The sequence below is a fragment of the Meles meles genome, unplaced genomic scaffold (assembly GCF_922984935.1).
Source record: "Meles meles unplaced genomic scaffold, mMelMel3.1 paternal haplotype, whole genome shotgun sequence".
Classification (NCBI taxonomy): Eukaryota; Metazoa; Chordata; class Mammalia; order Carnivora; family Mustelidae; genus Meles; species Meles meles.
Window position 1 is genome coordinate 29,195 of NW_025721143.1, and position 12,554 is coordinate 41,748.

At 43.2% G+C, this 12,554-nt stretch overlaps 1 pseudogene; it reads left to right on the plus strand.

Annotated features, from left to right (window-relative positions):
- Positions 1–8,442: 8,442 nt before the first annotated feature.
- LOC123936040 lies at positions 8,443–9,401 on the plus strand (annotated as a pseudogene).
- Positions 9,402–12,554: the final 3,153 nt, after the last annotated feature.

A 12,554-nucleotide genomic window follows, 5' to 3' on the forward strand; every position in this document is an offset into this window, starting at 1 on the left:
ACCAACCAGGAAATTTGAGACACTCCAACTCAGCATAAGAGTGGACAGAAACTCTCTTGGACTAGGATGACAGGACTCCCTCTGAGTGGGGGCCCAACAGCCGAGCAGACAACTGGCAGATGAGTCCCTAGAACACCAAGCCCACTGGGAGATTTGGTGCCCCACACCCTCTCTTTCAGATTGGCACTGGACCAGGTCTCTCAGACACCAGGCTGACCAGGAAATCTCTGACCCACAACCCGCTAACTCAGTAGAGCACAGAACAATTAGGTCTCCAGGACAAAGGCTGACTGGGAGACCTCTGGTCATGACTCCTCCAACTCAGCACTGCACTGGGCTAACAAGTCCCTAGAACACTGTTTTGACTAGAAGCCCTTTAACTAAGGTGAAACGAGGGCATATGAGTCTCCAGTGCTCTGAATGGACTTCACTCTATGGTTCTTGTAGATTATCACATGGGTAGCTTTCCTATTTTAGGGAGATCTCCTTAGGAGACAAGGGTATCATGCCAAAAAGAGGAGGCACACTAGAAGTTTGAAGATTTTGAAATAGAACTCATAACCGAAGATGAGGTTTGGGGGGGGGTGTAGGGATTTGTAGAAGAGACGTCAGACACTAAGGAACAAGGAGTCATTGGTTCAGGTATTCCAGGTAGAGTAGAGATTCTCCAGCCTGGAAGGAAAGGGGGAGACCCTAGAAAAACACGCCAAGTAGTGGTATGAGAGCCAGGATCAGTCTGTGAGGTGGAGAGATACTCTGAGTACATGAAGGACTTGCTGGAAGCTCTTGCCTTCCATGCAATGTCCATGAGGTTATGTTCCTGCACACACACATTCAAGATGGCAGAAAACTGAAGCTGGAAAAAGTCTGCATGAATTTTAATATTTATCAGGGGACTAAAGAAATAATTTAAAACCATCATTTCAGAATGAGTCATTTACCAGAAACAACCACTGTGTGATTGTGATGTACAGTCTGGCTTATAGTCACTGCTGTGTCTTCTAAATAATCACATTATCCTGTTGGTGTACAGGCTCCACAGCTCTTAGAAAGTTTTGGTTAATTATTCAGAGTTTACCCTGAGCACACAACCTTCCTGTCCCCATCAACACTTTCAGACATCCTGAGTTCTAGAAACCAAGGTCAGCTACTGAGGTCAGCCCCATTCTGATTGGAAGGAAACAATGAGCTGTATGTCCATAGGTATGTATGTCAGGAAAAACGATTTTTGTCCCAAGCCCTACCACTCATGTTGTGCAAACTTGAGTTTGGACCCTGACGTGAAGTTTAAAATCTCTAGCCACCACAGCAAGTATTTCCTGACTACATGTCCCTGTGTGATGCAGGCCTTTGGAGAGTAAATGTGACAATAAGATGAGGGAACCAAGATGGAGGGAGGCCAGAGGCATGGGACTTTTCCCTGTCTCTAGATGACTTCCTGTGGGCTGAGGGAGGCAGGTACAGACTGGAGTGAGTGAGCATCCTGGAGTGTAAGCTCTCCGTTCTGAGCCACAGAAGCACTGAGATTTTGAGTGAGACACATTAATTATTACTGGCTGCTCCAGGTGAAGGGGTGGATGGACAGAGTAAAGCAGTGAAGGAGACAGGTAGGAAGAGTGGGAACAGGTGCACATGGAAAACTTGAAGTTGTCTGTGGATATGGAGGAAGGTGATTACTTCTAATAGGCAGAGCTGTTATTCTGACAAGCATTGGACAGAAAAAAGGAGGAAAGTAAGTTTCCAGGTTGGTCTTCTCCCTGGAGATTGTCACTTTCACCTCCAGGGATGAAGTGGAAGCTCAGTGAGTTGTGGATGTCAGTGAGCTGATGTCTGCCTGTGGCTGTAGCTGAGTTGAAAGAAAGCCTAGAGTGATGGTCCCCTAGTAGAGCTCAAGGCACCGAGTTCATAGCACTGGGACATCAACTGATGGGAGCAGTAAAGGTGGAGGATCTTGGAGAAAAGTTAAAACTGAGGAGAGAGGTCAGCCTCTTTAAGATCGATGGTGTCTAAGCTTATAGGAGGGCTGCCACTTCCATGAGCCAGTGTGGAGGCTGGTGGAGTCCAGGTCACTTGATTTGAAGGAGAAGTGGATCATTTTTGTGATCCCAAAGCTGTGAACCTCCAGCGGTCAACATCTCAGACCCCATTTACCCCACAGATGTATTTCTGGACAAAGTTTCCTGGAAGCACTGGGACCCCACTTTTGGGGTGTGGGGCAGAGTAACTCACCCCTTGGTTCTCCATTCCTTCATCTCTAAAATGTGGGTAGCTTTGGGGGGGGGTGATTGTGTGAGCAGGATGTAGGTTATGGCAGGGTGGTGGAGGGTGTCTACAAGAGCAGGGGACAGATCCTTTCCAGAGGAGGAAGTGGAGGGACTGATCTAGGTATTTGTCCTGTTCTTTCCTTCCCAAACTCAAAACATTGCTCTGGGAGGACAGCAATCTGGGAGCTGCCTCTGTTCTGTTCCACACCTGGCCTTTTCTGCCCCTTCTATACAGTGCCTCAGAGACCACCATCTGCCCAATCACAAACCAGCACCAAACCCCACCTACCTCCTACACTGCTGCTTCACATACACATGTTAGGGAGCCACGTGGGGACTGCTAGCTTTAGGGAACTATTCTGAGGTGTGTTGACAGGTTGTGCACTAATGTAGGTGGGGGAGGGAGGTTGGTACATTTATAGATTCACAGGAAGCTTCAGATAGCACAGAAACATCCTGTCACAGGGGCAGTCTTGACTCATTTTGTCCCAGGGTAACATCCTACATAATTACAGAACACTATTAACACCAAAAAACTGACAGTAGTATGATAGACATGTCTGCTTCTCTCAGCTTGTCATGCACATTCATATATTTAAAAGTGCAATCCAGATATGGAAGTACCCCAACACAAAATCTCCCTCATGCTATTCACGCCTTCCCAGACCATCCCTGCTCATGGCAAACACCCCGTTGTTTTACATTTTGGGAGTTTTGGAATTTTGTTGCACGAGGTGATTCCTACCATTCTGAACCGTGATGTTGGATTTTAGTTTGTTTTCACTCAGGATAATACCCCAGGATCCATCAAAGTTCTGTGTGTCAGAATATTATGGCTTTTTTTCACTGAATTGGGCTCTCTAGTATGCAAATGCCACAATCTGTTCATTCAGTGACCCTTTGAGGGACATTTTGATTGTTTACAATATTTGGAGACTATTAAGTAATATCAAGTGAGTATTTGTGCATAGGGTTTTGTGGGCTCTTAAATTTTAATCTCTGAGAAAAAGGTCCATGAGAGTGAGTGATTACCGGGTTTTAGCATTTATGCTTCATGTTTGTAGAGCCTATCAAACTCTTACCAGAGTAGCTGTTCCATTTGAATTACCACCAGCAATGTAGGGAAGCTTACTCTTTCCAACATTTGGTGTTTTTACTGTGTTTGATATTAACTAAGTGTCCTACTGGGTTTGTAGTAGAAATTACTCAGTCAGTTTTTCATTTACATTTCCCTCATGGCTCCTAATGTACAGTTTTTTTTTTCTTCTGATTATTTACCATCTGCATATTCTCTTTGGTGGAGGTGTTATGAGCTTCAGGATGTCTATTACCTTAATTAAATAGGTGTGTTTGAATGCAGAAGGAGAGTTTACAGATCTCTGTACAGCACAGCTCAGGATCATAGTCACAACAGCACCACACTAGTCACTGCATTCTCCACATGGTGGGCAGGGGTCTCCAAGGCTCTGAGAATGTGGTAGTGAACCAGAGGGAACTGACAGCATGACCTGCGCATCCTAGTCAACATTGTTCATACACACTGACTCCTCTAGGTTTCAAAACCAGCTGCTTGGTTCAATTTGATAGAAGGGAAAAGGGAAGCTGAGTGTCTACACACAGGTATTTTTGCCACAGACAATCTCTGACCAAAGAACTCACAGGCTTTGTGCCAAAACTTGGCTCCAAACTTTGGCATTTACAGTTTCTGCAATGAGCACATTCGCATTCCATTGGTGAAAAGAAGTAATACAGCCATGTCCATTCAAAAAGAAAAGTAAATGTTGTAAATTGGGAGGGCTATGTACATAAAGGAAAGGTGAAAAAATGGGGACAAATAATCCAATTTACTTTACTTTCCTAGCCTATAATCTCCTAAACAGAAGAATACAGTTTATTCTGTGTTTCCAGTGCCCAGCACCTTGCCTGGCACTAATAAATGAAGCCAAGAAGCTTGAAGGAAAGAGTATGATCAGCTTTGTTCTAAATATATTTATGTCTCTAATTATTTTCATTTTGGATCTAGAAAGATTTAGATTGGAATTCAAGCACCCTCTTTTGTAGCTCAGGATTTTTGGAGTAACATCAATAATAGTAAAATTAAGAACAGACTGTATCTCTTAAGTGTTTCCTATGTGTCAGAAACACTGTTAAGGTTTGTGATGTCATTTCAATCTTCAAACACATCTATGAGGTATGTATTGCTGTCTCCATGCTGTGGGTGAGTTGACTGAGAATCCAAAAGGTTCAGGAATGTACTCAATGTTGCACAGCTAGGAGGCGATAGAGCTATGATGTGAACCCTGGCCCTCTAAGCTCTACAGCCTCCTTTCATGCACTGTGCTATAGCACTCTACCTATAAAGTCCAACCAATGCCACTTTCCTCTTTTGTAATATAGGGATACACAAGAGCATGACCACTCTGTATAATTGTTACCAGGTTCACAGGATAGTCCTATATCAATTACCTGACCCAGTGAACCTTGCACTCTGGGAACTCAGCAATGATTATATCCCTCTATCCTTTCCATTTCATATCTGACTCCTGGTGCAAGATTAATGGAAACTTTCTTCAAGATATGATGCTCATAATATACAGTTAGCTTTGTTAAACCTACACTACTAAACCAGTAAGACCCTCCTAGGCAATTCACTGAAATTTTCTCCAAAATCAAACCATTAGTGGACTTATAAAATGCTTAGGAGGAGTGTTCCAGTGACTAGGTATTTCCATCGGCTACTAAAGGTTTTCATGACCCTTGAAGGATTCTGAAATTAGCATCCCTGCAAGTAAGGTTTGTAGAGGAAGCTTGAACCAGGAGAATTATGTCTCAGTTGAGTAGGTAGAGAGAAAGCAAGCAAGTGGCAAGCAAGATGCCAGAGTGACCTGTGAGGTTCAAAGTCCAAGAGCAGGTCAGGTCTTCCCAAACTCTATTTAGAAATTTCAAACATTCCTTCTCCTTGTGTCCTCAATGTTATTCCTTATGTCTCACAAACAAGTGAAACCATATAGTCATTGATTTTCTCTGCTTGACTTCTTCGACTCAGCACAATCTCCGCCAGTCTCATCCATGTTGATGCCAAAGTTGGGTATTCCTCCTTTTTAATGGCTGAGTAATATTCCAATGCATATATGGACCACATCTTCTTTATCCACTTTTCTGTTGAAGAGCATCTTGGATCTTTCTACAGTTTGGTTATTGTGGACATTGTTTATATGAACATTGGGGTATACAAGACCCTTCTTTTCACTATATCTGTATCTTGGGGATAAATATCCAGTAGTGCAGTTGCAGGGTGATAGTGTAACTCTATTTTTTTTCTTTAATTTTTCAGCGTAACAGTATTCATTGTTTTTGCACAACACCCAGTGCTCCATGCAAAACGTGCCCTCCCTATTACCCACCACCTGTTCCCCCAACCTCCCACCCCCGACCCTTCAAAACCCTCAGGTTGTTTTTCAGAGTCCATAGTCTCTCATGGTTCGCCTCCCATTCCAATGAAACAAGATGGGATTGGGAGGGAGACAAACCATAAATGACTCTTAATCTCACAAAACAAACTGGGGGTTGCTGGGGGGAGGTGGGGTTGGGAGAGAGGGAGGGGGTTATGGACATTGGGGAGGGTATGTGCTATCGTGAGTGCTGTGAAGTGTGTAAACCTGGCGATTCACAGACCTATACCCCTGGGGATAAAAATACATTATATGCTTATTAAAAAAAATTGTAACTCTATTTTTAATTTCTTACACAATCTCCACCCTGTTTTCCAAAGTGGTTGCACCAACTTGCATTTGTACCAAGAGTGTAAGAGGGTACCCCTTTCTCCCCATCCTCTCCAACACTTGTTTACTGCTCTGTTATTTTTTTTTCCATTCTAACTGGTGTAATGTGCTATCTCAATGTGGTTTTGATTTGAATCTCCCTGATGGCTAACAATGATGAACATTTTTACATATGTCTATTAGCCATTTATATATCTTCTGTTCATGTCTTCAGCCCATTTTTCAACTTGATCATCCTTTTTTTTTTTTTTTGAGGGAGTGGCGGTTATTGAGATTTTTATGTTATTTAGAGACCCTTGATATCAGCCCTTTGTCTCTATTGTCATTTTTGAATATCCTTTCCCATTCCCTGGGTTGCCTCTTTTTTGTAGACTGTTTCCTTGCTATGCAGAAACTTTTATCTTGATGAAGTCCCAAATGTTCATTTTCACTTTTGTTTCCCTTGCTTTTGGAGAAGGGGGAAATTGGAGGGGGAGATGGACCATGAGAAACTGTACACTCCAATAAACAAAGTGAGGATTTTAAAGAGGTGGGGGGTGAGGGGATGAGTGAACATGGTGGTGGGTATTAAGGAGGATACATATTTCATGGAGCACTGGGTATTATATGTAAACAATGAATCTTGGAACACTGCATCAAAAAGAAATGATGTATTGAATGGTGAATTATATAATAATAATTATTTTAAAAGGAATTTCAGACATTGAGGTGGGGAGGTGCAGTTTATCTGCAAACTCAAGGGACATTTGTTTTGGAGAGCATGGTGTTGGACTAGGGGAGGGAGAAGCATTTAATGTGCACCTACTGTGTTCCAAGCAAATTAGATAAGTGAGGCTATTTGATCCTGAGAGAAAAAATTCTATTCTACAGATAGGAAATAAAGCTTCTGAGAAGTGAAATAAACTTGAGCAAGTTTATAAATATAAGAGTGCATGATGGTGACCTAACTCATCCCACCTAAGGTGAGAACTGAACCCACCTCCTCGAGAGACACACCAAATCTACACCTATTTATAGATCCTCGTGAAGAAGAACCGAGAACAGCCTGAACAGCTTCTGCACAGCAGAAAACAGAGACAGAGACATCATAACACAGGAATCACCCCTCAGCAGCCTGCCAACTGCAGTGGAAGGGATAGTTCTGTGGGCTGTAAGCTAATGTGTCTGCACTGGCACACAGAAAACAAGCTACAGTTCAGAGAGCAACTAGAATGTGAAGGATCTTCCCTGAGAGCCCCCCCCCCAACACAATGGGGAAGGAGGGGTGTTGGATCTCCTTCTGTGTCAAGTCACAGGCAAGCTCAAATTCTGCTCCACTTTGATAGTATGTACAGAAGCAAGGTCTGAGCATCCTCGCTGGTGTACCACCTCGTTGATCCCAGGGTCCCCAGCCCACTCAAACCCAGCTGTGCCAAGAAGCAGCTCCAGCATGGCACACACTGGGATGCTCCTTGTCAGCATTCACTAGAGCTCCAGACATCATACTGAGTTGGCACAGTTGCTAAGCATCCAAGAACACTCCAGGTCTGCTCCCATCTTGCATGGGTCACCCTTAGTTATATGGGTATGTGACATCCTGGGTCATGTTTGACCTCCAGATGCCTTGAAAAGGAGTACCCTATGTGGAAATCCCAGGATCCCATAGCTCACACTCTGTCAGGACACTCAGAGTGCTGAAGATATCCCAGCTTTCATCCACTTGAGTTTCAGCCATCTTACTAGTGGGTACTGTGCACAGAGAACAACCGCCATCCTAAATCCACCCCAGCTATAGCTATCTCCCAAAGCGTCCTCTCTTCAGAGAGCCTTGGGACATTCCTGCCCATGCCCACTGCAGTTACAGATGTACTGCCAGGCTACCCCACCTCATGAAGACAATCCCAGAAAACCTCAGCACCTGATACATCTCCACTCCAGCCACCCTCTGCAAAAGAGCCCTGTGACAGCAGTTAGCTCTTAGCTTCACCCAATCTGCCGGGATGTCTTCTGTGTGAAGACCCTATGTTTCTTATAGCATGACTTACACTAGCCAAGCTATGTTAACAACCCAGGTATCTCCCAGAGATTTTTGCATAAGGGCTGCCTTTCAGCCAACCACTTCCCCGCTTGCCTAGCCAAAAGTCCCACCTTCACCTCCCAGAAAGTCACAGCCCATAACCTGGTGCCTATGCACTCCAAGGCCTCTCTGGCACCTCTATGCTCACACACTCCAGAGCACTCCCACAAACTTCCCACCACCCCGTGGCTCTGCACTCCACCCACACCCCCAGAAAGCCCCCACCCAGACCCTGATTCCCACACACCTCTGGGCAGAGAAGAGCCTAGAAGTACTGGCAGATCCTGGTCCTCCTCCTTCTTGGTAGCAGCAGACTGCAGCCCTGGATCACAAAGTCAGCATGTGGGAGAAATTTCAGTTGGAAGAAGAACAAGATTCAGAAAATTGGTTTTCATGAACTTCGCAAGGTCACACAAGGATCACTGCACCATTCCAACCCCTTGAAAACTTGCTGTCTCTGATACTACCAATTAGAGAGCCATCTTTGCCTTAGCATCCAATGTTGTTCCAGCAGCACCATTGCAGGAGAGTACAAAACAAAGTTTTGTAGAAATGCTGAGATTTCATCATTTATAAATACACCACAGAGATAGTATAAGTTGCCCCTTCTACAGATCTATGAATTAGAAGCACATAACATTGAAACATGGAGGCAGTCTTAGCCCCCCAAAATACATAAGCCTTTAGTTAACATAGCTCCAGATCCAAGCCTTTTCTATGATGTACACTTGCTGATTAAAAAAAAAAAAAAATCCATGCCTTGCCAGTTATTCTATCAGTGGGAATGCATTTTATATACTTACCCTCAAAAGAATTCTGAAGTTTCCCAGCATTTTATGTCTGATATACCAAAGTCTACCTTCATGAAGCAGAACCCAGATGCCCTTGATTTTGGGACCCACCTCTATATCCCTTCATCCACCAGAACACTTCCATCAGGAAAGCCTTGAACATCTTTTTAGAAAGAAGGTTGCCAACCTTCACTGTGGTGCATGAGTCAGGAGAAGCTGTAGACATTTATTCCAAGTGTGATGTAAAGTAACCTTGTTGCTGAGAAAACATAGAGTAACCTAGATATCACAGTGACCCAGGCCCTTAGCACTACTTACAGTGTCTTGAGGGTGTCATGAAGTGTAGTAAGCTGTGGATCCTGGGCTGATTACTGTGGGCTGATATCTGTGGGCTGCTGGTCACAACTGAAACAGAGAGCTCATGGGTGTGATTTCCCTGCCAGATAATAGGCAAGTCCTGATACTCATGTCCACAGGGGCCAGACAGAAGGAGAGAGAAGCAGAATGACCACTGTGCCTGAAGAAGCCCTTGGAGAAAATGTGGAGAAATATTCTGGGTCTGGCTCTAGATCATGAACACTGACCAAGACAGAAGACAGACAAATGGTTAACAATGTGTATCAGGGATTAGTCATGGTTATTTTTTTTTTTTCCCAGCAAGGTTGAAACTGAGCATAAAAAGATTCAGTTTTCCATTAAAAGACTGTTTTCAGAGCTTTGAACAATTTCAGATATTGTATGTTGTCAAAGTGCTCTGTATCCTGAATTTTTGGATTGTTTTTCATCTCAAAGAATTCACTGGTCTGTAACAGGTAATATTAGATAAAAGTAGAACATGGCTTATTCGGACATTGTGTCTTATAACAACACACAGGGTATGTCATCACTGTGGCCAGTGGCAGCTGGAGGACACAGGGCTTGGGTGTGAAAGTCTTTGAAACTTTCTCAACCCATTTTCTTTTCCTTAGATTTGGGGAACTGCTGTAATTTGAATATAAATAATTCATTTGTAAAACTTAACGACAGTGTTAAGTGTCTGTTATGATCTGTAATGTAAAGAAGACTGCTTTATGATAGCCTTGTTAATTTTTACTTTCATGCAATATTTTACACATCTTTGCAGGTAAACTTAACTATACGCATTGATAAGCCATTGTTTGTTATTATAATTTCTACTTCCTCATTTAAGTTTGGACATGGAAAGGACAGGACTTCTAATATAGCCACTGTTGTAGTTTAAATGATGAAGTATCCAAAGCATGTGTGAAGACCTGCTCTACTAGAGTGGGAAACAGGCAGAAGTTTTGAGGAAAGACAGTGCTGGGAGTATGTCTTTTTTCTCATGTATTGAAATGTAAAATCATGATGTCTGTATGCCTGCTAATGGGTTGTTATTGAAAAGTGTTATTATGGCATATGTACTTCTCATGGGGTTGAAGAGAAATAAGGTTTCCTAATGTCAGTCCTCTGAATATGTCCACACTATACATAGATATGAGTATAATGTGATACTTTTTCTTTTTGGGTTTTTTGACAGATTGAAAAATTAATATAACTCCTACTGTCTACAACAAATAGATGAATGGATGAAGAGCAGGTGATATATTACAACAAATAGATGAATGGATAAAGAATAGGTGAAGATAGATAGATAGATAGATAGATATAGATATATGAAAATAACTAAGCCCAAAAATGATGACATCTTGCCATTTGGAACATGGATGGACACAGAGGGTATAAATTTAACAGAAATTGGTTAGACAGAGAAAAACAAATACCATAGGATTTCACTCCAATGTGGAATCTGAAAAGCAAAACAAATGAAAAACAAAACAAAACAAAAAGCAGAATCAGACGTATAAATATAAAGAACAAACTGATCTGCTAAAGGAGTTCTCAGAGGAGAAGAGAGTGGGGCATGGGAGAAATGGGTGAAGGGGAGTGGGAAACACAGGCTTCCCATTATGGAATGGACACGTGGTATAAAAGGCACAGCATAGGAGATATGGTCAATGTTATTGGAATATTGTCTCTGGCAAAGAATGGTAGCTACACTTCTGGTCAACACAGAATAAGGAAAAAAGTGTTCAATCGTATAATGTACATATGAAGCTAATATACTATTTCATGTCAACTATGCTTCAATTAAAAAAAAAATGAATCAGTGGTGCCTGGGTGGCTGAGTGGTTTAAGCCTCTGTCTTTGGCTCAGTTCGTGATCTCAGGGTCCTGGAATCAAGTCCCACATCTGGCTCTCTGCTCAGCAGGGGCCTGGTTCTCCCTCCCCCCTGCCTGCCTTTCTTCCTACTTGTGATCTCTCACTCTCTGTCCAAAAAGCACAGTTGCAATTGCAGGGTCATAGGGAAGCTCTATTCTTAATTTGTAGAGGAATCTCCACACTGTTCTTCAAAGTGGCTGCACTAACTTGCATTCCCACCAACAGTGTAAGAGGGTTCCCCTTTCTCCACATCCTTTCCAACACATGTTGTTTCTTGTCTTGCTAATTTTGGCCATTCTAACTGGTGTCAGGTGGTATCTCAATGTTAGCTTCCCTATGACCCTGCAATTGCACTGCTGGGTATTTACCCCAAAGATATGGATGTAGTGAAAAGAAGGGCCATCTGTACCCCAATGTTTATTGCAGCAATGGCCATGGTCGCCAAACTGTGGAAAGAACCAAGATGCCCTTCAACGGATGAATGGATAAGGAAGATGTGGTACATATACACAATGGAGTATTATGCCTCCATCAGAAAGGATGAATACCCAACTTTTGTAGCAACATGGATGGGACTGGAAGAGATTATGCTGAGCGAAATAAGTCAAGCAGAGAGAGTCAAGTATCATATGGTTTCACTTATTTGTGGAGCATAACAAAGAACACGGAGGACGGGGCACCTCGGTGGCTCAGTGGGTTAAAGCCTCTGCCTTCGGCTCAGGTCATGATCCCAGGGTCCTGGGATTGAGCCCCACATCAGGCTCTCTGCTCCGCGGGGAGCCTGCTTCCTCCTCTCTCTCTGCCTGCCTCTCTGCCTAGTTGTGATTTCTCTCTGTCAAATAAATAAAATATTAAAAAAAAAAAAAAAAGAAAAAGAACACGGAGGACATGGGGAGATAGAGAGGAGAGAGAGTTGAGGGAAACTGGAAGGGGAGATGAACCATGAGAGACTATGGACTCTGAAAAACAACCAGAGGATTTTGAAGGGGCGGGGGGGGGGGGCGGTGGGAGGTTGAGGAACCACGTGGTGGGTAATAGGGAGGGCACGTACTGCATGGAGCACTGGGTGTGGTGCAAAAACAATGAACACTGTTATGCTGAAAATAAGCAAAAAAAAAAAAAAAAAAAAAAAAAAGCACAGATGGAGCAGTCTCCTCCCAGACCAGATACATAGGCTCTGAAGCTCAGAGTAGAGATGATTAAGGAGCAGAAATTTGCACTCTGAACAGGGGGAGGGATAACTGGGCTTCCCTGTGAAAGAAGAAGATCATGTGGTTTAGGACTGAACACCAACCAAAGGGATACACAGGAAAAAGCTGTCAAAGGAAACTGAAACGGAAATCAACAAAGAAAGAACTGGAAGTAAATTTGTCACAGAAGTGAAGGGCAGAGTCTCCCCAAGTGACTAGTGTTACCTGCAGCCCCAAGACAGGCTGAGTGA